The 27,652-nt window shown below is 44.0% G+C and overlaps 1 pseudogene; it reads right to left on the reverse strand.

The window, feature by feature from the left end:
• Positions 1–26,830, reverse strand: part of LOC148509622 (nicotinamide N-methyltransferase-like) — a 30,027-nt pseudogene extending 3,197 nt beyond the window's left edge.
• Between the last annotated feature and the right edge of the window lie 822 nt (positions 26,831–27,652).

Here is a 27,652-nt window from a genome sequence, read left to right on the forward strand (position 1 = left end):
CAAATGGGTTCCAGTGCATGGTAACAGAATATCACATATAAAGATTTTTGCAACATATGCCTTAGTTCTTTTGGAAGTTTACCCTAGAAAAATAGGTGCAGGTAGTTTAACATGGAGCGTTTTCAGCATATATCTAAGCTCTTTAATAATATCACATTAAATGAATAAATGTAGCTGGCTTAGTATCCGTACACATGCATCAAAGTATGTAGTATAAACATAGTTTTAACAATGTAATCCCTGTGCTCTAACCCATATGATTGCATGCATGGATTCACAAAAAGTAATAAACATGCTGGTATTCAGTTGTTCCTCATATGTAGTAACCAGGCGTATGCATAGATATAATGTTAAGTCATCAGCATTATATCCGTTTTCAGGGTATTCGGTATGCTACAATATGCATGTGAGTCAAACATGAAACATATAACAAGGGTACAAACTGGTAGCTGGGGTATCCTGTGCTGCGCAGACACAGGCACCCGCCCCGCTAACACGCATTTCACCGATCAGGTTTGTTCACGGAGGAAGCAACACAGTGCTGCTTCCTCCATGAACAAGCCTGATCGGCGAAATGCACATCAGCAGGGCGGGTGCCTGTGTCTGTGCAGCGTTAATTCCTTTATGTCAAACGTTAATTCCTTTATGTCAGTAGGTATTAGGGTATATTTGGAACCATTTATTTTAGGCTCTTTAATACCATGTTATTTTGTTAGGATATTGTGCACAAGACGTTAAAGGAACAGGATTTGATATATACTACTTTTTTTACATCTTTTCTATCCATTCTATTAACTGATGACTATCTCAATCAGAGTAACTCTCTCATTGGGGGTCCAATACTATATACTATATGCAAGACCCTCAACAGCAGAAGCAAAATATTGAGTAACATTGCGGTTACACTGTTGTTTCAAGGGGCTAATTATGCTCTTGAATGACTCTCACTCCTCATTGATGGCCTAAGGCTAAGTGAGAAGAAGTAGAATCAAGAGTTGCAGTATCTTTACCCTGACCCTCCTGGTATTTCTATCTGAGCAAGGGTACAATACGTACAAACTGGTACAACTTCAAAATGATGCTATTGAGGCTATACATGAGAATTATTGCTACCTAAATATCTTGCCTTAAATCTTATATTTAACATTTAAATTTTGAATTATACCTTTAGGCTTTGCATGATAATGAATGTGACTTTACATCTTGCCCTCCCTTTCTTTTGAACTAGGAGGCACAGTTACTTCCTACCTGCCCTATAGCTTGAATTTTGCCTCTCAGCAGAGAACATTTCAAATTGGATATTTAACCAAACTGAATATCACAGAGGTACACATATCTTATATACCTCTTTGAATACCTATATTACATAATTTATATCTTATTCAGGCTGGGATTAATAAATATGTAAAGAGCTTATAACATACTTGGGTCAGGTTTTTATGTTATATGTAGTGCGTCTATGTCATTTGTTTAACATACATTATGTCTTTATTTTCTAATTAGTCTTATTAAAAGTTATGTTTTAAAGAATGTTCATATTTCAAGAGTGCTCATATAACAGTTTCTTTTTTCTTCTAAGTACTCTTCTCATTGTATTTTACTCTAGTGAGCACCTCCGCAGCCTGATAAATATTGAACATTAATAACGTTATGAGTAAGGGAATAGTGGCTACATTAATAACCATTATTAGCTATAATAATAACTACCAGTGCGTCGATTTCCCCTTTCCCCCTTTTCCTCCAATTTATACACTGTATTTAGCAGATGCACAGCACTAGGAAAGAAGCTATTGTGCAACCGTTTTGTACATGAACCCACAGCTCTAAAATATCTGTTTGATGATAAACTCTCAAAGATCACATGTTGTGGATGGCTGGGGTCTTCCAAAATTGATCTTGATTTCTTCAGGAATCTCTTAACTTAGATCACCTGGGCACATGGTGGCAGGGGCGGATCTAGACTTTTCTTTTAGGAGGGAGGTGGTTTAAGAATTAATCCTAACCCTTCCCTTATTTCCTTATTACTCCACCCACTTCGAGTCCTGACTTCTTCCATTAAAACCTCCAAATCACTGGTGCTCTATGTACGTCACCATGCACAATTCAGAAAAGTTCTTAAATCCTAGATTATAGAACACCTTCTTGCCACTGGCCTACATTTAGTATAGTAATAACTATGTATTTATGTTTACTATTGCTTATATTAGTGGTTCCCAAACTTTTTGGAATCACGGTGCCCTAGAGTATCAGCATATTTTCCATGACACCCCTGGGGCAAAAGTTTCTTGTTGAGCAATTCAGCAAAAATGTCACCCTTAATTCAGTTATGTGGTGGCTGACAGGGCTGTGCTTCTTTTGGTCCACATATGTTTTGATTGGCATCCATTAACACTGGTTTTGCCTATCACACAAAATAAAAATAATTTTATTTGGTATTAGACCAGCTACCCGAGGCACTCCTGCAAGGGGTCTGAGGCACCTAGTTTAGGAACCTCAGGCTTATATGATATAGTTTGTACAGGACAGAAGACTGCATCAGTGCCTATCTATGGCAATAAGTAACAAGTTTACCACCAAAGATTAATGTTGCAGGAATCTTTTCTACTATCGCACTAGTCTGACAGTCTCATCCAAATGGGCTTCCACAGTTGAACCTTTACAGTGTGTAGCAGCACTTCATAGCAATACTGACACAGGCCCTCATTCAGAGCCACTTGTAAGCGGCCGCTCGTTCGTTATGAGTGATGTTTGCTCATCTGCGCATGCGTACGGATTGTAATACGCATGCGCGAACCAGTCAGTGCGGCCAAAAATCGTTTGTACGCTAAATAGCGAATGCCTGCTATTTTGAGTGACAGGAAGAGGCGTATATGGGTGGTAACAGGGAAAGGTGCTTGAAAACGGGGAGTGGAGATCAGAACGCAGGCATGCTTAAAGGTCAAAACGGGCGTTTTAAGGGTGTGCATAATTAATACAGCAGCATCATTGACCACGTCACTTGGTTGTTTTATATTCAGAACTGCTCGAAAGATAGTGGTAAGAAAAACCAACCACAAGAATAGCAAGCAGTTTATACGCTGTTCGATGTACTCGATTAATCTAATAAATAGCGGACATGACGTATGATGCGAGCGGCCAGGGGGCGTAGTTATCCAAAAAATGACCGCAAGTTTTGTACGCTCGTTCAGACATATAGGCATGAACAGACCGCAAAGAGCGAACGGTTCATTTGAATAGCCACCCCCTTTTTTCTGAACGAACGACCGCAAATAGCGTCCGGCTCTGAATCAGACCCACTATTCATTATATCTACATATGGATGTGATCTGTGATTGCCAGCAGTCAGAGCTGGATTAAGGGGGGGGCAACAGGGGTGGTCGTCCTTGGGCCCCCACACACAGAGGGGCCCCCACTAGCAGCGATGCAGCCGGTGCTAGTGTCCCCTCCTCTAGTGTAGTGTAGACCATACAGTGAGCGCGGCCACACTACACAGTGACAAACATACAGCCGCCGGCGGCAGCTGTGTGTTTATTACAGCAGCCGATGAGAGTCACACAGACTCTCATTGGCTGCTGATTCAACGGAGGGAGCCGGCTGGAGCTCACTTATGGGCTCCGTCTTCCAGCTCCCCCCCGGGTGATGATGGGAGTGACGTCATGACGCTGACATCTCTCCCATACTGCAGGAGAAGAGGAGCCGGAGCGGACAGCGGCAGTCGCGTCAGGAGCGGAGTTTCAGGTAAGTTGTGTTTTTTTGTGTGTGTAAGGGGCACTGCATAGGGGGGGCCGCTTCATGGGGGCACTGGGGGCAATGCATAGTACATCTACTGGTGGCACTGAATAGGGGTGGGCTACAACTGGTGGCACTGAATAGGGGTGGGCTACTACTGGGGGCAGTGTATAGGGGGGACTACGTCTGGGGACAATGCATGAGGGGGGACTACTGGGGGCACTATATAAGGTGCACTGCATGGGGGGACCACTACAGGGTCTGGGAGCACTATATAAGGGGCACTACTGAGGGCACTGTATAGGGGGACCACTACTGAGGAGTTATATAAGGGGCACTGCATAGGGGGGACCACTATTGGGTCTGGAGGCACTACTGGGGGCACTGTATAGGAGGACCACTACTGGGGCATTATATAAGGGGCACTGCATAGGGGGGACACTACTGGGTCTGGGGGCACTATATAAGGTGCACTAATGGGGGCACTGTATAGGGGGACCACTACTGGAGCATTATATAAGGGGCACTGCATAGGGGGGGACCACTACTGGGTCTGGGGGCACTATATAAAGGGCACTACTGGGGGCACTGCATAGGGGTACCACTACTGGAGGCATTGCATAAAGGGCATCACTACAGGGGATGGTGGTATATAGGGGCCCCAACAAGTTTGTTGCCCAGGGGCCCCCACAGACCTTAATCCAGCCCTGCCAGCAGTGCAGAGGAGTAAAGGTGCTGTATATATAGAGCTGTTGATAAAACTGTTGATAACTTGTTGCAAATCATTAAGGAAAACACTAAAATCACAGCATGTGACTATTTAATAGTTAATTTAACACTTATTAAATGTTTTTTTTTGCAACTATTATACAGTAATTAATCTGAAATAACTACTAATGCCTGCTGGTACAACAAGAAATTCCAGCATGCCATGTGAGCCACAGTTTGGGACTTGTGCTTATGAGAAAGCAGTGTGAATTATCCTGCTCTGATGACACTGTCTGTCCTATGCATTGCATACAGTTGTTTCTAGTGACCATGCTGTATTTGCCTGTCAGCCCTCTGTGTTTGCATAATCCACATTGGCCCTCATTCAGAGCCACTCGCAAACAGCAGTACGCTCGTTGCGTTCCGATGTTGACTAACCACGCATGCGTCGGTGTTACACTGCGCATGTGCGTACGGCAGATTGCGAGCTTTTTTTCTGTCGTTCCTAAAATAGCGTACAGGAAGTGACATGTCAAATGTGATTGACAGAACAGGGCGTTTTTGGGTGTTGACGGGGGTGGAGATGGAAAAACGCAGGCGTGGCGAGGCGTTTTTGGGGCGTACATACATTAGCAGATGCGAACGTCAAATGTGTTCGGACCGTCACATACATCACTGGAACATCCTCTTTCCCTTCAAAATGCTCGCACAGTTTAGGGTCTGGATTACTCGACCACATTGGCGATGGCCTTCTCCTCCGTCCCGGGACACCATGATGTTGCAGCGATTAATCGCGGGTGGTCACAAAAGCAATTAGTGTTGTATTGAAAACCGGCTTGGTATGTGTTTGGAAAGCAGTTTATTGGGATAGCACAAAACCGTACGCAGGTGGAAATCATACCTGCTAATGTCAGGATTACACAATCAATTGGCGTACATTTTTTGGGGGGTTTTTTGGCCTCAATTTGTTGTTTATGGCCTATTGTGACAATAATGTCATCATGTTTTAATTAGCTCCCCTTTTTTTTGTTAATGTGCAATTTGCATCGTTATGTGATTTTTTAAACGTTCCTTCAAGAGGCCTTTTTTTATACAAATGAAATGGTTTTTTGTGTCCTTTTTTGCCTTTAGGGCCAGGATTAAATGTAACCCATTTGTACAATAATGTCACAATACAATGTCAGATTTTTTTCTTAAATTTATTGTTTAAACACAAACCAATTGGCATAATATATATATTTTTTTTTCTGCCAAAGATACTTTTTATCAAAAATAAATAATCAATAACTGATAACATAAACGTACAAAAATAACTTAAAAACATTTCACAAGAAAGGAGAGGGAAGTTTTGACCAGAAAGGAATATGAGCCAAGCACAGAAGGAGTGTGGGAAAAGTCGCCATTGCTGTCACCGTTTTTTCGCCCGTTTGGATGGGGGAGGGTGGGCGCCAGACCGGGTCCGGGATGCCATCGGGCTGGCCTGTCCAGAGGCAGATGTTGTGGCCTCTGGACTAGGCACAGGGCTAGGCACATTTGGAGGATTGGCTGATGTTGTGCCAGAGGTGGAGGATCCTGATGTTCCGGCAGGAAGGGAGGTCGGCTCCACCATGTGCTGGCGAACGAGCTGCTCCAGGGCATCGGCGATGCGGATGTTGGCCCTGGTATTTTCCGCCAGGGCCTGACCAATGGTCACGTTGGCCGCAGCATTTTGCTCCAGGGCCTCAGCCACCCGTATCAGACTGGCGTCCATCCTCTGCAGAATCTCTGTATGGAAATCCGATTTGAAATTGAGTTCTGTGAGGAGGCCCACTGCCTGCGAGGGGGCACGCCCTGGACTGGCTTCTGCAGGGTCCTCAGCCGGATGTACTGGTTCCTCCCCTGCAGAGCCAGCAGAAATTCTGCGGCCAAGGCTTCCCTCTGGAGCAGACTCATCCACCTGTGTCTCTGTTGGAAAAATGAGAAAAGAGTCACATTAGAATCTACATATTGGCACAATAGCATTTCAGAGTTGGTGACATCACAATACTTACCTGGGCCAACATGAGGAGCCGCAAAGTCTGGCATGTCCGTATCCATGTTGGACACGCCAAACACCTCCACAGGCTGCACACACCCCTGTGCCAGCTCTTCTAAATCCGTCAACTCCAATGACACAGGGGTGGGACCCCCACCTGTCCCCCTTGCATGCCTAGCCCTGTCCGTGAGTTTTTGCTTTAGGCGATATTTGAAGTCGCCCCATCTGTGGGGAAAAATGGAAGCCATTATCCTTTGGTTTAAAATGGGGTTTGTTTTTAGGGGGGGCAAGGGTTTACTTACCGCCGTTTGACATCCCGGGCTAGACGGACATAATCACCCACTCTATTGACAGCAACGGCTACCTCTTCCCACATTCTCCACTTCTGGCTTAGACTCATATTCCTGTCTGCCTGTGGCAGGATGTCCACACACTTCTGGATCAAAACCTCCATCTCCTTTCTTGTGAAATGTGGCTGCCTTTTTTTTTTGCCCGCTTTGGCCGGAATACTGGGCCCAGCAGCCTCTTCCATGTCATCCTCCTCACCTATTTGTGTAAATTTACAGAATTCACAAAATCACAACTTGCCTAATCTTATGTTTCAAATTAATCGTTGATAGAAAATGCATGAAAGACTTACCGCCTGACTCTTGGGCATTTTTTCCCTGGTCTGTCGCCATGTCTGAGGTCCAAACAAGAAATACACCAGAATTTGAATGTGTTTTCGTGATGTATTTATACATGCGTCCTTATTTTGCGGCCGCATCATTGATTGTGCGGCCCTATGATCCCTCCTTAATTTGTGCGGGAAACGAAACACTATTTATGGCTTGGTGTGTCTCAAGTCGAGGTGGCGTTTTTGGATTGTTGGAGGTTATCTTGGCTGGAGTTTATTGATTGCGTAGAAAGGAGTTGGAGGTTGGAGATTCGTTTGTTGGTTAGATTTGCATTTTTTTTTCCGTTATCTTTGTTGGTTTATATTTTTGGGACCTCGTTTGTTGATTTGGTAAGTTTTGTGAAGTCTAACTTTTGTTCAATTGTTGTTTCATTGTGTTTCGTATATTTTGTAATTTTTGGATACCTAATTTATTCTATTTTAGATTTTGTTTATTTTCGACCCCAAAGACCTTTTGATTTTTCATCTTAGATATTTGCTCTTGGTAAGTCCATTTTTTATCTTGTATTAGCAAACTAATTAGCGCATTTTTAGTAGTTACTCTTGTGACTTGTATTAGCGAACTAATTAGCACATTTTTAGTAGTTACTCTTGTGACTTGTATTCGCGAACTAATTAACGCATTTTTAGTAGTTACTCTTGTGACTTGTATTAGCGAACTAATTAGCGCATTTTAAACAGCTTAATAATCATTCTAACTTTTGATGGTTTAGCTTTCGCTTTTTGAGCCAACATTTCGACCCGTTTTGATGTACTGTGTTAAATGTCGCTTTGCGGTTTTGCTAAATGGGTGTTTGGCATATTAGAACTTTGGTCTAGCACAAAATGTATCAACAAAAATGCACAGAGTGAAATGTGTCAAGTAATTTTGTTGTTTATTTTCAGTTTGGACGTATCATGACAATACCCCGGCATGTAAGCAGCAATGGATGGTATCATCAAGCTAAGTTGTTTTAATATAGTTTTGGGGTGGGTCAAAAGCCTTACTTTGAAATTTTTGAATTTCAGGTTGATCTGGGGCGGATTGTTCTGGCCATGCTCCCGGAAGCCGACCAACCTCAATCTCATCCCAGGCGTAGGCATCGTAGGCATGCAAGGCCCCAGATATTTCGAACACGTGTCACCCTTTTTGGAATGCCCGATGATGAGGTTTTAAGACGCTACCGTCTACCTCCCAAAATCATCATAGACACTCTCTCATTAATAGAAAGTGATCTTGAGCGGCAAATTGACAGTCCAACAGCAATACCACCACTGACGCAATTTATGGCGGTGTTACATTTCTGTGCCTCAGGATCGTTTCAAACAACGGTGGGAATAGTGGCGGGCATCTCCCAATCCTCCTTTTCCCGGAACCTGAGGGCAGTGATGGAGGCACTTTTCAAGCACCTCCATCATTTTATTAAAATGCCTTTGGATATGGGTGCCCTTAGTGTGGCCAAGGCCAATTTTTACCAAATAGCTGGCTTCCCACACATCATAGGGGTTGTGGATGGTACTCACATACCACTTCAGCCTCCAGCATGGCTGGAGGCAATATTTAGAAACAGGAAACACTATCACTCCCTGAATGTAATGGTGGTATGTGATGCCTCCCTCCAGATCCAGTCCCTGAATGCTAAGTTACCAGGAAGTGCACATGACTCTTTCGTCATCCGGCAATCAGGGATATGGCAGAAATTAACCAACCTACAAGCTGGTGATGCGTGGCTTCTGGGTAAGTGGAGACCTTTAGTACATAACAATGTTAAGCTTGATACACAGTGTTCCTGATGTTGTCTCTTATTTTTCACAGGAGACAGTGGATACCCTTGCATGTCCTGGCTGCTCACTCCTTATTTGGCTCCCACACCAGGCCCACAAAGTGAGTATAATTCTGCACTTACAGCCACCAGGCAAGTGGTGGAGCGCTGTATCAGCCTTTTAAAAGGCCGATTCAGATGCCTCCACCGCTCTGGTGGCGAGCTCATGTATTTGCCGGATATGGTGTCGAAAATTGTGGTCCTGTGTGGGATATTTCACAACATCGCCATAAGGAGTGGTGTCCCAATGCAGCCAGAGGATGCCTTACCTGAGGATGGCCCCCCCGAGGTTGGTCGGAGGTCAGTATGTGGGGGGGCCATACGCGATGATGTGGTGGCCAGATTTTTTAGGTAAGTTTGACCCAAACTACAGTGTTTATACCTAATGTGTTTGTGTTTGTTTGCGAACATCTAATTTATTTATTTTTTTTCACCATCTTCTGTTTGTTCACATAATCTTTGCCACTCCAACGCTCACTACTTCCTGCTACCCTTACCAAACCTGGATCTGGTGATTTTGTCCATATATTCTGGAACCCATATCGCAACGCCATGTTTGTGGAATCATGTTGGCATGGTCCTTCGTCAACCAGTTCTTGATTGTTTTTTTTAATTAAATATTTTATTTGTATGTGTTGTATTTGAGATTATCACTGTTTTTTTTTTTTGGGACTGACCACTTTGATTTCTCATTTATGTTGTGAATAAATGTTTGGAGAGTGAAATGGTCTTCCTTTTTTTGGACGTTAACAGCAAGTGTAACCAGGTTAACACACCTTACATTTGACTAAGGGGTAATCCAGTACTGACACCAGTTGATGTAAACTGAAATATGTTTGCAGGTTCCCAACCCACACCAAAAGGAAGCCTGTCCAAATCTTTGGATTTTGAAGATTGGCCTAAGCAGCTTGCACACCAACTAGGAACCTGTAAAATGGCGAAATATCTAATTGACACTACACCCAAAAAGGGAAATGACATTGTTACTGTTATGTGTTTCTTGTGGCTGTTTAACATACAAATACAAAATACAATCTAACTTTTAAAAAAGGGAAATCCTTGCAGGAACAGTCTACTTATGTCAGGGAAAACTATTTTTGTTTTTGAAAAAAAGAATGAGCCAGAACGTATATTAGAACTACAAAATTTATTTACAAAACGAAAATAAACAAAAAAAACTACTGGCGAAGGATGCCAGACAGCCGGTCAAGGGCCACAAGAATGCCAATGACATGTTGGCGCATCTGGCCAACACAATCGTCCACCTCTTGTCGACGCCTCTGTTCCTCTGTGGGTGAGAAAAGTGTGTGGATTAATAAAACAATAGGGAATCCACATTAAAAAAACAAAAACACAACGAAATCACTCCTAAACCGAAAAAAGAAAAACCAAAACAAAAAGGGGGTGCTGCCAAAAATACAAGGCCTATGTACAAATTCACACAGGTGTGATATGTGTATGTTGAAATCAGCAGGAAGAGGTAAAGGCAAACTGCTAAATCACCAAAAGTAAACCAAACAAGCACGAATAAAGGCACGACACATGATTACATACAAACAGTTTGTGGTTAAAAAAAATGAGAAAGAAAAACATACCGGGAGCCAAAACGGGAGCTCCGGAAGTCCCTCCATGTTCCTCCTCGGAGGAGCCTTCATTCCCCAAAGAACGGGGAGGGGTAATGATGGACTCCGGGGAGGGGGTAATTGGAAGAGGGGTGGGTGGAGGAGAGGGGGAAGTGGGACGGAGGGGAAGGAGGCCCGACAGTTCCGGGAGAGGGTCTGGGAAGGCTGGGGAGGAGTGGGGTATAGGGGAAATATTTGGGGTGGAGTGTTGGCTGGGGGTTGGGGATAGTGGCCGGGAACGCCGTCTGGCCGGACGGTGACGGCGTAGTCTTGGCTGTCCTCCTAAAATATGTCAAACAAATTGAGGTTAGTTTCTGGGCAAATCCGGGGCCCAAATAAAAAAAAAAAAACCAGCAACAAAAAACATGCAAAAAGGAGTAGAATGAAAAAAACAGAAATAGAGGGAAAACAAGCACACGCTGATATGAGGACAAATAATTAATAGGACAGACAGGAAAACATGCACACACAGATATGAGGACAAATAATTAATAGGACAGACAGGAAAACATGCACACGCAGATATGAGGACAAATAATTAATAGGACAGACAGGAAAACATGCACACGCAGATATGAGGACAAATAATTAATAGGACAGACAGGAAAACATGCACACGCAGATATGAGGACAAATAATTAATAGGACAGACAGGAAAACATGCACACGCAGTTTGCCCCACAAACACAAACATGAAAACCACAATACATAACACTTACTTTCAAGGATCTGCATGCGAAAGCATGCCAGCAAGCGGGGCGTTCGCCGTTGCAGGTCTGACCACCTGTGCTCAAGCTGCCCGATGTTGCGGCGTGAACCCAATGACCGCAGGTGGGACCGTGCCTCCGCATACGCGGAGCGCTTCTGCCGGTTGGTGATGGGTGGAGGCTGGCTGGTGATCCGCCTATCCATCACCTCCGTAAGCACCAGCAGCTCGCGCCTGGTGAATGCGGAGGCTCTCATGATGGCAATGGAGTTTTTCATACAAAACATTTTTGATAAAGTGTGGCAAAAATTTCTGATTGGCTAATGTATTTTGGAAATTAACAGGAGCAATTTTATTGGTTAGTGTATGAGTCATGTGTTCAACAGGGCCAGAAATCTCTGGAGAGTTATGATAGGCTTGATGCAGTGACATGCGTTTGCAAATTTAAATAAAGAAATGAACCCCGGAAAATATGCGGGGATCCACAGCAATAGAACAATTGTTTAATTGTGGTTCACATGTTTTTTGAACAATAAAAGCGAATGTTCCATCCGTACGTATTCTGCGGGTAAACACAAACACGGACAAGAGTAAAGTTTCTTGCATTGTGTTGAAAAAAAAAAAACAATTAAGCTAATTGATACATTGATTGGCATGATACGATTGAGGGAGGTAGGCAGAATAAAGGAGCAGGTAATCGACATCTGACAAGGCCACTTCCGGTTTCACTTGTGCGTGCGTTCCCTTCAAGCCATTTCGGGGATGTACGCTCGCTATTTCGCACGCTCGTTAGTTAGAGGAGGGGTCGCCTGAGTTTAGGGAGGAATTTTAGATGCGAACGAAAATACGAGCGAGCCATTGAATTTAAATAATTTTGTACGTACGCCTAATGTACGTGCGCCCGCTTGCGAGTGGGTCTGAATGAGGGCCATTGTCATGAAACGTTCTGCAGTGCAAAAGCTCAGTACTCACTGTCAGATCTCTTCATGCAGGCACTGAAACTATATATGCAGCATACGGGAGCCACTGGCTGCCACAGGGGGGTGTCTTAGCAGAGTCTCGGCTAACTAATGAGCAGCTCAGTACTCGATAGGTTCAGACTGCAGCAGACAGTTTAATCAATCTGCGATCTGTGATCCCAGCAAAGTACTGACATTACAGACACAAGAGACCTGATTACAGCTACACAGGGCTACGGGGGGCGATCACCCCAATCGTCCCACCCCTGGATCTGCCACTGCATGGTAGCACAATGCTTATTACTCTACAAAACATCCTAACCACCAGATCCAGATGAGGCTGAAGTTGGCTTCTTATTCGGCCAGCTTCTTATTCATTTCTTATTCACTTCTTATTCATTTCTTATTCACTTCTTATTCAAGCTCCAGCTTCTTATTCAGAAAATGTTACATTAAAATATTTAAATAAAGTTAGATCACTAAACTAACACTATGTAAACAAAGAATTATGTCCCTTACACAGTCTACAATTATTATTTTCCTGGCACAATAAGGATTTGGGCATGAAAAGGGCAGTAAAGCGGGCACAGGCACTATATTTTGTCATTTTGAATAAGAAGCTGTAGTTGTGCAGGGGTTAACTAGCTTCGGTCATCAAATGTTACACTTGAAACCCACAGAGGGTGGTCTGGTACATATGACCCACTTGTCATTCGTCTTGACCAACAAGGATTTTGGCATGAATAGGGCAGTAAACGGGCACAGGCTCCAGAATCTGTAATTTTGAATAAGAAGCTGTAGATGTGCAGGGGTTAACTAGCTTCGGTCATCAAATGTTAAACTTGAAACCCACAGAGGGTGGTCTGGTACATATCACCCACTTGTCATTTGTCTTGACCAACAAGGATTTTGGCATGAATAGGGCAGTAAACGGGCACAGGCTCCAGAATTTGTAATTTTGAATAAGAAGCTGTAGTTGTGCAGGGGTTAACTAGCTTCGGTCATCAAATGTTACACTTGAAACCCACAGAGGGTGGTCTGGTACATATGACCCACTTGTCATTTGTCTTGACCAACAAGGATTTTGGCATGAATAGAGCAGTAAACGGGCACAGGCTCCAGAATTTGTAATTTTGAATAAGAAGCTGTAGTTGTGCAGGGGTTAACTAGCTTCAGTCATCAAATGTTACACTTGAAACCCACAGAGGGTGGTCTGGTACATATGACCCACTTGTCATTTGCCTTGACCAACAAGGATTTTGGCATGAATAGAGCAGTAAAGCGGGCACAGGCACCAGATTATCTCATTTTGAATAAGAAGCTGTAGTTGTGCAGGGGTTAACTAGCTTCGGTCATCAAATGTTACACTTGAAACCCACAGAGGGTGGTCTGGTACATATCACCCACTTGTCATTTGTCTTGACCAGCAAGGATTTGGGCATAAATAGGGCAGTAAAGCGGGCACAGGCACCATATTTTGTCATTTTGAATAAGAAGCTATAGTTGTGCAGGGGTTAACTAGCTTCAGTCATCAAATGTTACACTTGGATCTCACAGAGGGTGGTCTGGTACATATAACCCACTTGCCATTTGCTTTGACCAAGAAGGTTTTGGGTATGAATAGGGCAGTAAAGTGGGCACAGGCTCCATAATTTGTCATTTTGAATAAGTATGTGTAGTTGTGCAGGGGGTAACTATCCTTGGTCAATAAATTTGACTCTTGGAACCCACAGAGGGGGGTCAGGTACACATGACCCACTTGCCATTTCCCTTCACCAACAAGGATTTTGGCATAATTAATTTGGGCAATGGAGAAATGATCCGGATCTCGGTACCTGCAGATAAACACAAAACAACAGCCACCTACATGGCTTCACTATACTGACTTCTTTCTTTAGTGTTTACCACACACACTGGCACCACAAGGGGGGTGCGGACAGGGCCGGTTCTAGACATTGTGGAGCTTAGGGCCAACTTTTAGTTGCCAACTTTTTTTTAGAAGACGTTCCTCAGCTTGCACTGAAAGCGCATGCGCTTCCGGAAAGGGGGTGTGTCCTTGCGGATCTCCCCCAATTCATCACACTGTAGGGCGTGCCCAGCACTTACGAAGGTGCTGGTCTTCCCCTCAAGCTCTCCCCCTCGTGGCGATTAATTGCCATGTGCAGTAATGCCCTTTATAACACATAATTCCACACACAGTAATGCCCTTTATAAACACATTATGCCACATGCTGTAATGCCCTGTATAACACATTATGCCACATGCAGTAATGGCTTTTATAACACATTATGCCACATGCAGTAATGCCCTGTTTAACACATTATGCCACACGCAGTAAGAATTTGTATAACACATTATGCCACACGCAGTAATGCTCTGTATAATACATTATGTCACACGCAGTAATGCCCTGTATAATACATTGTCACACGCAGTAATGCCCTGTATAATACATTGTGCCACACACAGTTATGTCCTCTATAATACAGTGTCCCCAATTCAAATTACGCCACACATTAATCCCTTATTCATGTGGTGCCCCTTTTACACAATGCTCAAATTAGTGCCCCTTATACACAAGGTCCAGTACTGAGTAGTAGTGCCCCTAATACAATGCCCACAGTAGTGGTGCCCCTTATAGAATGCTCACAGCAGTGGTGTCTCTTACACAATGGCCCCAGTATTGGTGCTCCCCATGCAGTGCCCTCAGTAGTACCCACAGAGTTAATGCCCCCATTGGTAAAGTACCCTATAGTAGTGCCTCCATTGGTAATGCCCCCAATAGTGGTGCCCCCTATAGTAGTGCCCACATTAGTAGTGCCCCCAGTAATAATGCCCCCTGTAGTAGTGCCCACAGTAGGAATGCCCCCTATAGTAGTGCCCACAGTTGTAATGCCCCCATTAGTGCCCCCTATAGTAGTGCCCCCAGTAGTAATGCCCCCTTATAGACATGTCCCCAGTAGTAATGTCCCCAGTAGTAATGCCCCCTTATAGACATGCCCCCAGTAGTAATGCCCCATGTCTCCCTTCTGAAAAATAAAACATACAAACATAATACTTACCTTAGGCCCCACTCCTGCGTCCGCTGCCGTCTGGTCCGACCGCGGCTCCACCACAGATCTATGGGAGAGATATCATGACGTCCCTCCCATAGTGCTCTCTGCTGGAGCCGGAGCTCAGGAGTGAGCTCCGGTTCCACGGTTCTATGGGAGAGATGTCATGACATTAGGACGTCCCTCCCATAGTGCTCTATGCGGGAGCCGGAGCTCTGGAGTGAGCTTCGACTGCCGCTGCAGAGAGGGAGCCGGGTGCCCGCTGATAACAAATATCAATGCGGGGGTGACTGTCGCTGCTTTTTTTTAAATTTTTCTTATGGGATTTTTATTTTTGCCCTCCTGGGGAATCAGTGGTGCCCTCTAGGGGCCGGTGCTCTGGGTGACTGCCCTGTTAGCCCGAACCTAGAACCGCCACTGGGGGTGGGCCGCACTGGGTGACACCATCCGAAGGCTTTGACACCAAAATAGCAGAGCTGCTCTGCTATTTTGGTGTCACCCCGTCGGATGGTGTCACCGTGATGCCAGGACGCGGAGAGAGGCAGGGAGAGAATGTGGGCTGCCCCAACAGCTGCAGGAGCACTGGGGAAGCCCACTGTGTGACGAGAACGGGAGGCGGTAACGCACCCAAGATCGGCTCACATAAGGGGTGTCGCTTTACGGGCAAGGTCACGCCCCTTCCTGCGAAGCCACGCCCCTTCCGGGAGCACACGCCTATGGCGCGCAGGAGGACTCAGAGCATCCGCACCAGGTGACACCAAGGTAGGTGATGCTTCTGACCACACACACCAACTTGACTACTCATACATACATCAGCACCCTGCCAACAGCAATACAGGGTGGATGTAGTGCACTCCATATCACCATGCTACACCTATGCTCCCCAACAATGCATCTACACCAATAATGCAATAATTGTTACAGGACAAGGGAATAATACAGTTACAAAACATTACCATAATCACAAACAGGTACCTTACTACAGCCTACCTTTTAATGGAGGCCTGATTGTAGTAGCTGAGATGACGAGGTAACAAGGTTACAAACCTCAATACATTCTTATCAAATCAGAACAACAGTACTACAGGGCCTAATCATCTTCTGCTGCGTCAGGCCTAGTGCCTGCCTTCTAGGGGATCAATGACACCTAACAATAGGTTAATGATGTGGATTCCAAATTAACCCTATAGGGCCTAATGCCCCTTATACCTTGTGGGACTAGTGCCCTCTCTGGCTCAGGCTTATTGTCCGCCTAGCAAAGGCTGTCCCTGATGGTTAGGGCTTAACACCCACAGTGGCCATGGGCCTAATGCCTGACAATTAAAATAGCATGCAATTGAATGAAAATACAATGCAATTAGATTTACCAGTGCAGTAGTCTTTGGCTGAACTAAGCCTAGTTCATCCACAATTACTATGTGTTCTTCACCCGAGGTGGGTCGACTCCCACGATCTCAGTGCTTCCTGTAGTCTTCACCTTGAGCTGGCAAACTCCCACTGCCACAGCAATCTTCACCCAGGTAGCAGTGACCAAGGTCCAGGGGAATAATTATGGTGTTTGGCACCCAGGCAAGATGAGAAGTTGGCACCTCACTTATTTATGTGACCTGGGCCTATTGCCAAGGGTCAATTATAGCCTTAGGAGCATGGGCCTAATGCCCGCCTATTTGTGCCACAGGCTTAAGGCCTCATGACCCTTATGTGCCTGCTGCCTAACAATCTGATGGTCTAGGGAGGGGTTAATGATGGTAAGGCCTCAAAGAGGGTCTATCTGTCGGGTGGGAGAGGATGCAGTGAGGATCTTCATTCGCTCTTTTACTTCCCAACCACTGCAGTACTCTCCGGTCCTCAGCCGCATTTTTCTGTCGCTGGCCCATTCTGGCCAGTAGCGGCGCTGTAAGAGCTCTACTCTATTGAGCCCAGTGTCTCCTAGCGTCTTCTGCAGCCGCTGGAGCTCTTCTCTTTTGAGCCCGGTGTCTTCTGGACTCTTCCACGGCCACTGGAGCTCTTCACCCATTTCCGCCAAATTGACTCTTCCTCCCAGAGACATCTGATGCTAGACGCCACGGGCGTAGCCAGCCATGATGCGGCTTACAACAAATGGCTTACTGTGGCCGATTTCTATTGGCTTCCGGTGCACGCTGTGATTGGCTCAGATTGTCAAAATTGTCACCACTGTGATTGGCTCAAATTCAAATTGTCACCCCTCTTCAATGGCCGGCGGTCAAAGAGCTGCATTCAGCTATTAGCTGGCGCCACATGTCAGCCGCTGCTGGCCCTTGACCGGCACTGAAAACAGACATACTGGGCTTGATTCAGAGCCAGACACTCTGACCAGAGCGCTCGCTCTGATCAGGGCCCTCCTACCTAACATTGGAGCGGCCTCCTGAACGCTCGCATAGCTGTGGGTTACCACCCACAGCTTATGCGAGCATCCATGATGATGGTCGCGATGGTCAAGACCATCGCGACCATCGGGCTTGCGACAAGACCCTGCGGTAGGGTCTCGCTGCCGCAAGCCCAGGAGTGATTTTGGCTCTTATAGTGATGTCAGTGGGGCCGGACCCAGATGGTAGGCGTTCCCATGGGAACGCCTCCGTCTGGCAGCCACGCCCCCGGCACGCCCCCTTTGGTGCGAGACCCCGAGCGACAGATTCCCCATCACTCGCCAGGTCTCGCACATGCACATGACGGAGCTCCCTCCGTCGTGTGCATGCGCCCTTAGGCACCATCGGACACTTATGTGTCCTGCTGGGGATACATCTCACCGGACTGCAGGACTAAGGCACTGGGATCAAGCATTTGGCCACAGCACTGGCAGTGGCTTAACTAGGGTATATGGAGCCCGGGACAAGTTTAAAAATGGACCCCTCCCTATATGCGTGTGACAAAAAATGGTACCCCCATTAGACAAACACACAAGTAAAAAAAATAAAAAAAATAACTTGAATCCCCGCTCCTGCTCACGCCGCCGTCCGCACCACCGCAGTCCTCCCGAGCTGGCGCACTCTGCATTATGGGAGAGACGTCATGACATCTCTCCCATAACCCACTACTGGAGCTGGAAGTCGTAGCTCATGAGTGAGCTCCAGCCCAGCTCTTGCAGTGGGCGCAGCAGCAGACAATGAGAGTCTGTCTGACTCTCATAGGCTGCTGTAAATGCACTGGCGGCTCTATGGGCTATCCTGACCACGCCTCCCACCCTTCACCTGGTGCTATTAGGTAAGCACTCAGGGGGAGAGAAGGGGGCGGCTGTGCAGCACAGGACAGTGCTGGGCGCAGGGAAGCCTAGCGCTGGTCCTGAGTAAATGCTGACCACACTCAGGAGCTCACTCAGAGCCACTCACGAGCGCACAGCGATCGCAAGCAGCTCGATGTTTGCGTATGCACTGCGTCCAGCAGGTGCATGTGCGAGACCAGCTGAGCGACTGAAGGTCAGTTGCTACGTGGCTCACAACAAGACGGGACGGCTGTCGATGTTGATTGACAGCTCGCCCTGTTTTGTGGGCAGACAAACACATGCGTTCCCTTAGGAACGTCTGTCATTTTTAGGAGGGGTTACTGACATCACTAGTGATGTCAGTAGTGGACTTCCTGCTCTATTAGAGCAGGAAGTACACTCGGGCTTGCGGCAGCTAGACCCTACCCCAGGGTCTCGTCGCAAGCCCAACGGTCATGATAATTATGACTGTCTACAGCCCGCTCGCACAAGCTGTGGATGGTCACACACAGCTTTGCGAGCGGCCGGAGATAAAAAAAAAAAACACCTGCCCACATGCAGAGCCACCAGCAGCGACCAACTCTGAATGAGCTCCTCACTGCGGTTGACACTACACTGTTTAACTAGGATGGGCCAGTATCGTCACCGGCCCTGCCCTAGTTACGCTACTGAGCACTGGACATCGCCCTGGACATCAGCTCCCCCCTCTGCCGGGCCTGTCAGATGGTGCCCAGGGCAAGGTGCCCCACACGCACCCCCTTATTACGCCACTGCCGGTGTACCAGCTTTCTGAGAGATTCCAGAAACATGCTGAATAGTCTGGGGCTGGTTAATGTGATGGCAGGAGAACACCACGCTAAGTGTATCTCCCTGCTATAGTGTTACCCCCTCCTCCCTATAACCAGCCTTGTGCTGGATAATGTGATGGCAGGAGGACACCACGCTAAGTGTGTCTCCCTGCTATAGTGTTAACCCCTTCCTCCCTATAACCAACCTAGTGCTGGTTATCGGAAGAAAAGGTGAACCCTGCACAGATTTTTTTTCCTGTATTCCAATACCAGACCATGCTCAGAGGTTTAGGGAAAGACCCCAATTGTCAAATTTGTTGACCAACGCTATTTAACCCTTGAAAAACTACAGGTAATTATTCAAAATTAAGAAACCTGGTGCATGTGCCCACATTACTGCCCTATTTATGCCCAAATCCTTGCTGGTCAAGACAAATGACAAGTGGGTGATATGTACCAGACCACCCTCTGTGGGTTTCAAGTGTAACATTTGATGACCGAAGCTAGTTAACCCCTGCACAACTACAGCTTCTTATTCAAAATGAGATAATCTGGTGCCTGTGCCCACTTTACTGCCCTATTCATGCCAAAATCCTTGTTGGTCAAGGCAAATGACAAGTGGGTCATATGTACCAGACCACCCTCTGTGGGTTTCAAGTGTAACATTTGATGACGGAAGCTAGTTAACCCCTGCACAACTACAGCTTCTTATTCAAAATTACAAATTCTGGAGCCTGTGCCCGTTTACTGCCCTATTCATGCCAAAATCCTTGTTGGTCAAGACAAATGACAAGTGGGTCATATGTACCAGACCACCCTCTGTGGGTTTCAAGTGTAACATTTGATGACCGAAGCTAGTTAACCCCTGCACAACTACAGCTTCTTATTCAAAATGACAAAATGTGGTGCCTGTGCCCGCTTTACTGCCCTTTTCATGCCCAAATCCTTATTGTGCCAGAAAAATAATAATTGTAGACTGTGTAAGGGACATAATTCTTTGTTTACATAGCATTAGTTTAGTGATCTAACTTTATTTAAATATTTAAATTTAACATTTTCTGAATAAGATGCTGGAGCTTGAATAAGAAGTGAATAAGAAATGAATAAGAAGTGAATAAGAAATGAATAAGAAGTGAATAAGAAGCCAACTTCAGCCTCGTCAGATCCAGTGCCTTGCATTGTTTTAATTTAATTTAATAAATAATACAATTTTAATAATATTCTACTAAGTATATGATTCTTTTTTTTAAAAATGTGTTCATGATTTGTGTTCTTATATTTTATCACTGTGGTATAATATTATATCTAAAATTATTTTAATAGTTTCTATTACTTATACTTTTTATTTTGAATTGCATTTACTATTACATTTTATAGAAATATATATACGTATTTACTGTATATATACATATATAGAGGGAGAGAGAGAGAGAGAAAGAGAGAAGAAATAGGCACTCCAGCGCCCACTGTTTTGCCAAGGGTGCCAAAATATATAAGATGCAGTGTAAGAGATGGAAAATTACTCTGCAAGTTGTGATTCACACACTAAGTTCTTAAATACAGGAATTTAATTATACAGCTACAGTATATTTTGGACAGTCAAGACTTAGGAAACGGCACATGGCTGCCCAAAACATTGCTGTATATTTCAAATACTGTGAATAAACACTTTGATGTTTGAATCACAGCAGTGTCGATCTCCATAACTTATGCTGTACGTTTATATGTGTATATATATATTGGAATGCCAGCCGTCAGAATCCTGATGTTGGAAGGCTGACCCGGGACTAAAGATAGGTGTCAAAAACCTAATGCCTATCGTTATTTCGATGACGAAATCCTGATGGCCGCATCCTGAACAAAGGTAAGCAGGGATTGTTAGCTCAGCTCCTGGGGGGGAGGGTTAGGTCTAGGCACCCCCAGGGGGGATTAGGGTTAGGCACCCCCCTGGGAGGGTTAGGGTTAGGCTAGGGGGAGGGGGGTTAGGGTTAGGCATGGCCTGGGGAGGCTACGGTTGCCCACCCCCCCGAAGATTGTTAGGCTTAGGGTGTGGGGATGAGGGGGTTAGGCACCCCCCAGGGGGCTTAGGCTTAGGCACCACCAAGGGAGGGTTAGGGTTGGGGGGGAGGGTTAGAGTACTTTTGTGTCAGATGATGTCTTCATTGGACTTCTAGCGTCGGTATGAAAGCCAGCAGGTATTCAGATGTCGGTATTTCATACCAATTCCATATATACAGTATATATATATATATATATATATATATATATATATATATTTATAGTGGCAAAAACAGTGTTAGGATGTTATTTCCTAGGGTAGACAGTAGCGCTTTCGCACAGCAGTCAATTAGTAGTACACCATCCACAGCTACTTTTATTTATCATAGGCAGAGCGTCAGTGCACAGGGGATATCCTGAATCTCACTGCTACACTTAAGACGCTCTGCCTATGATTTACCATCCTTTCCACCTCACATCGACACTTTGGATCTCATTTCAGCTGTGACATCCAGCGGCCGCACACAGAGATTACTAAGCGGCCGGCTCCCGTCCTTTATCCAGCCCTGTTTGGCTGTGCATACATTGGAGCCTTACTTTGGAGATAGTCCAGCTGTCAGCTCATTTTGAGGGAGACTATGGACATAACGGACATTACTTTGGGCCCCGGCGGCCACCCACAGCATTGTCACTGTCACCGCAGGAGAAGTTTTGGGAGACATTATCTCTGGTTGAGGTGAGCCACACGGACCCCAGAGGGAATTACACTGTGGCACCTCTACACACGGTTGCCATATTTTCATCTTCCCCACTCCTGTATTGTACAGGTAGATATCATTGGGAAATCTCTCCCTTGTGCCCTGTGGATAAGACATTGCAGAGCCTCTATATTTGGGTGAGACAATTCTATTCATTAATTGTTCCTAATCCCGGACTGACCTGTGTCAGGGAACATATTGCAAGAACCTCCCCAACAATTTTTAATTACAGCAGCTTGGTTAATCACATTAGACATTGATCAGGTATGTATAATTTCATGTGCACGTATGTTTAATTGTGTCAATTAAATTTATCATTGTTGTCTACTAGCGCTACACTTTGTTTCTTCTCAAGGTTTTTAATTAGTTTTTGTCCAACAGGTAGAAACCAGGAATCTGGGGCACACGTAGCTCCCATTTTTTTATTTTTTAGCGTTTTTATTACAATATATAATCTTTTATTACAATATATAATTGCCCCTTACGTACTGTATAATATATATTATTCAGATGTTTCTGCAGTTACATGTGACCTAACCACAGAGCATTCACTTACCAGTCACTTCCCAGTTCAGGAAAACACTGAGAGAGATGCTGCCAGTCAAAAGCTTCTTCCTCCTTATTCTTCCATCTCTCCAATTCCTTAATGAAGGAATCATGATAATCAAGAACAATAAATTCATTAAAATCTTCACAGATTGTCAACAGGTGGAACATTGTAGGTCCAGTGGAAAAATCACACAAGACATCTCCTATGAAATAAACCATAAAAAAACAAAAATAAAACCTTCAGAGTAATAACAATAATAACGTTAGTTATATAGTAATAATGATGTTATTTATATAGCGTATTTCTCCTAAAAGGACTCAAAGTGCTTTACAGTTGCCTTTACAGCACAAAATACAAAACAAGCTTAACAGTGGACATTAGTGAAATGTGTGTGTGAACAGCAATGTCTTAAATCTATTTTTGAAGGACTCTAGAGTGGAGGCTTCTCGTACTGTGTAGGGAAGCGAGTTCCGTAGAGTCAGAGCCACAAAGCTGAAAGCTCGACCCCCAGATGATTTCTGGGAGATTCTAGGTACTGTTCATAATCCTTCATCAATGGATTGCAGTACTCGAGTGGGACAGTAAGGGATCAGAATCTGCTTCAGGTACCATGAGTCCTGGTCATGTAGGGCTTTGAAAGTTAGTAAGCCAATTTTGGAAACAATTTGCCATCTGACAGGCAGCCAGTAAAGGGAGTAGAGAATGGGTGTTATGTGGCTAGAATGGGGTTGGTTGGTTACTAGCCTGGAAGCTGCATTTTGTACCATCAACAATCAAACAAATGTATTCTTAAAAGTAAATGCAAAAGAGTAACATTTACATTTTAATAAACTTATATTTTTTAAATGTTTTTTTTTATAAAATATACAATCAAGAGAAAAGATAAATATGAAACGCTGGGTAGGGGATCCTCGGAGATAGAAGAAACTGTGAAATGTTATGCTTTGCTTTTACTTAATGCATTTATTACTGTCACAATTTCAGGGATAAATAATGGATGATTAACCAGGAAAGAGGCAGGCAGTCTAAAGTGCTGGTGGACTTCAGCAGAAACAGTTGCAGGATAATTTTGGCTTCAACATGCAGGTTAGAAATAAGAATACAGTATGTGGATACATACAGTGCTGTGATCTGAAATATGTACACTATGTAGACAAAGGTAATTGAACACCCCTACACAAGCAAAATGGTCCCATGCATACCATTTCACATGAGTTCCAGGTGGCCACTAATGTGGTGGCTTTGACAAGAACATTTTGTAGGGAGGCCCATTCACTTGCAGTTCTATGGAAACAACAAATGTTTTTATCAAGATGATAATGCCACCTGTCATGGGCAATGCTGGCCTGGTATACAGAACATTCAGTAACCCGAATGGACTGGCCAGCTCAGAGTCCAGATCTGAATCCCATTGGGAACCTCTTGGATGAATTGTAGCCACGTGTGCATTCTAGGACAACTCGACCTTCCTCAGTGTCACAGTTGGTCACTGTAAATAAGGCGGAATGTCAAAACATACCACCAGCTGTTGTCCAGAACTTGTGGACAGTTTGCCAAGAAGGGAGTCTACAGTAATCGCTGCACGTGGTTGACATACAAAGTACTGACATCAATAAAATCTTGTTGATGTATTTGCTGTCAGTGTCCAATCACTTTTGTCTACATAGTGTACTTAATTACAGATTACCCAATTTAATGGGATATACTGTATATTATACTTGAATCTAATTTACCCAAAAATCATTGGGATAAGGTGATTAGACTTAATCTAAAGAGATGACAAAGTTATTATACACATAAAAGATGGTCATCAGAACTTAGGGTTGGTAACACAATAAAATATATACAGGTAAAATACACATGAATCCATGCACACTGTGGGCTCATCTGAGACCTGGCATGCCAAGAGGGGCTATTTTGTGCGACTGAAGCCACAGTATATTATTACACATCTGTAGGGTTGAACTGACCCACAGGGGTACAGGGGAAGTCCCCAGTGGGTCCACTGCCTGGAGGCCCACCCCCTCCTCTAGTCATGTTCCTGACTGAGCATTGTTACTCTAGTATAGGGTCAGCAGGACCACTGATAAACATTGTTTCTTGGTCTGCTTTTATAGATTTGCCTATTGGTTAGCCAAGCCCCTGGTTGATGGCCACACCCTTTAACATGGGCCCCTATCACTGCATTCTCCTGGTGGGCCAATTATGCTTCACTCCATCACCGCACATCTGTACATATCTTAGCCATCTATATTTAATGCTAATCCATTTATTAAAAATATTTTAGGCTTGCAGAATAATTTATGCCATAGAGCCATTTTTATGAAAGTCCTTCTGCTGTCTGTCATAGAAGCTCTCCCAACCGTTGCTTATGGGATCTGTGCTAGTAGGCAAATTATCAAGCTCCAAATAAGTGCTTATTTTTAGCATGGCCTTAGTAGTTGATGGACTTGTCAATGGACAATATATAGAGGAACCTGAAAATTAAAAACAAATCTGTAACCTGCACTTCAAAGAAAACTGTGGCTTACCCTGGGGACTCTACTATATGATATTTAGACAATGAAAGTCCCAGACACATGTCCTGTTTGTATTCCAAAGATTTACAAGACATCTCTAATAAGATCCAATGTAATTGGAAATTGTATGTAACAGAAACATCTATATCAATAAAATGGTTATATAACAAATATACTGAATTTAATGTAAACATTAAAACATGTGAGCACGTGAAACCTCACAGGATCCCTGCATGGAAAGTAACAAATTTGAGATACTTACAGAATGTTTTTTGTTTTTTTCAGATGTCTCATTGAGCGAATAGAGACAACGGTGTAATATTGCTAGGCTGACTTCTTAAAATGTAATTAATACTAAATGCCCTCAAATAGCTGAGAGATCTAATGGTCACATAACAGTTTCTTTAAATCTTTTAGGACTGTGAGTCCTTAGAACTGTCAAAATGAAGAGAAGAACCTACCTAAACCATTATCTTTTAGCAATTTTTTTATCCTTACATTTTTCTTTAACACAAAATAAAAGCTTTATCACAAGACATGCCAGTTCTATGCTATTTGTGGTGGGAGAGTAGATATATGTATAAACAGACAAAGTAAAATAGATTGTACCCAGTATGAGTTGATATGTGTTGGCGAGTGTACCTCAAACATGTTCAGAGAATGCAAATCAATAAGATTCAATAAAGTTTCAAAATGTTTTGATCTACTTATCACACCCCTGTCTCTGCCCCAACATTCCCCTTTCATCAACCCTTTTACCATCCCTCTTTATTCTCAGCGATATTTATAATTGTATATAATAGAAGCTATAGGTAGAGGGGAAGGAATTCATTCCTGCTCATCCTTATGGGGTCTATGTACTAAGCCTTGGAGACAGATAATGTAAACAGAGATAAAGTACCAACCAATCAAGTACCAACCAGAGATAAAGTACCAAGATAATGTAAACAGAGATAAAGTACCAACCAACTTTACAGACTGTGTTTAAAGCATGACATTTAGGAGTTGATTGGTTGGTACTTTATTTCCATCCATTTTATCTCTGCCCAGGTCATAATACATAGACCCCTTAGTACGATATGGCAGCAGCAATTAGTACTAGCCTCTGAAACATACTATTACAGGACATGTCCTTCTCCACTATCAGTTGGGAGGAATAAGGTATTCAGGGCCGTAGCTAGGGAAGTGCGGCCGGTGCCATCGCACAGGGCACCACTGGTCAGGGGGCGCTGTTTGGGCCTGTCAAATTTCTGTTTATTATCATTCTTGCTTGTAGCTTCCTCTTATTTCATCTCCAGCATCTCCTGGCCTCTCATATCTCTTCCCTGGACCTTCCCCATGAGGCTATGGCTCTTTTTTGGGTGCATTATGTCCCTTTGAAAAATGAGGGGGGCGCCAATGCTCTTTCTGGCACAGGGCGCCAAAAAAGTCTAGTTACGGCTCTGAAGGTATTATATTATTTAAAAACAGCTCTCTAACTGCACTAAACAGAATGCTCTTATGTCTTGAAAATGTATCCCTCCGTGGCAAAAGACTGACATAAAGACTGACATAAACCAATCCATACTGTACATACCTAAAGTCTTGAGTTTCTGAAGCTGTTCCATAGGGAATGTTACAATTTCTTAAAACAGTTGCTTTTCAGTAGTTGAAGAAAAATATACATTAAACATAGTTTTTGGATCACACTCATGTAAATGATAGTGTTTAACACAGCTGGGATCCATCCTGACACAGGAGAGTCGTATGATACTAACGTGGCCAAATAGCAGATATAAATATGTTTTATTGAGCAATATGAACACACATTAAACATTACACACCAAGCATATGCACCATAGGTACACATAACAAATGTCAAAGTTGAATTTAGTTATTGTCATGTGAAACTTGATGTTAATATAATGGCTATTTATAAAAGATGTAAAACAACAGCTGCTCTGCCCCCGGTAATAATATAGTAATACATATTCATGATGTGTTTGGGTTTCTGTTATGAAAAACTGCTATGGGCTGTGTATAGTAGCAAATACGTAGGGCTTCATTTAAAAGCAAGCCATACGCCTTTAGCACTTACTAAAAGGGGTTATGAGCTCTGATCAATTTAAAAAATAATGGTGCACTCAGCTATATATATAGATGGCAATAATGGTATGGTCCATATCGGTGGCGATGGGAGCCCAGTAAAAGCTTTTCCAGCTTCAGCAAAGCCCTTCAAGCTTTGCCGAGTCCCTTTCAGATGAAACTGTAATATACATGAGTAGGCGGCCATCACACCTGCACATTATGTAGCGATAGGCTGCCAGAGAAAGAGAAAAGTAAGGCGCCGAGGAGAGGGACACACTAGGACCTCACATTTTATTTTAAATACTGGTGCTGTAATCATTAGTATCACTGTAACACTACATGAAATATGTCACTGAGAATACGGATCATTGTTGAATGGAGCCCTTAATATTTGTATGCAAAGTGATATAAGATATAATGACAGGATGGGATATCTGGTCATTTACTGTGAAATATTGTCTTCATATTAAAATGAACATGTG

Source organism: Taudactylus pleione, unplaced genomic scaffold, assembly GCF_031769625.1.
Source record: "Taudactylus pleione unplaced genomic scaffold, aTauple2 ptg000318l, whole genome shotgun sequence".
Lineage (NCBI taxonomy): Eukaryota > Metazoa > Chordata > Amphibia > Anura > Myobatrachidae > Taudactylus > Taudactylus pleione.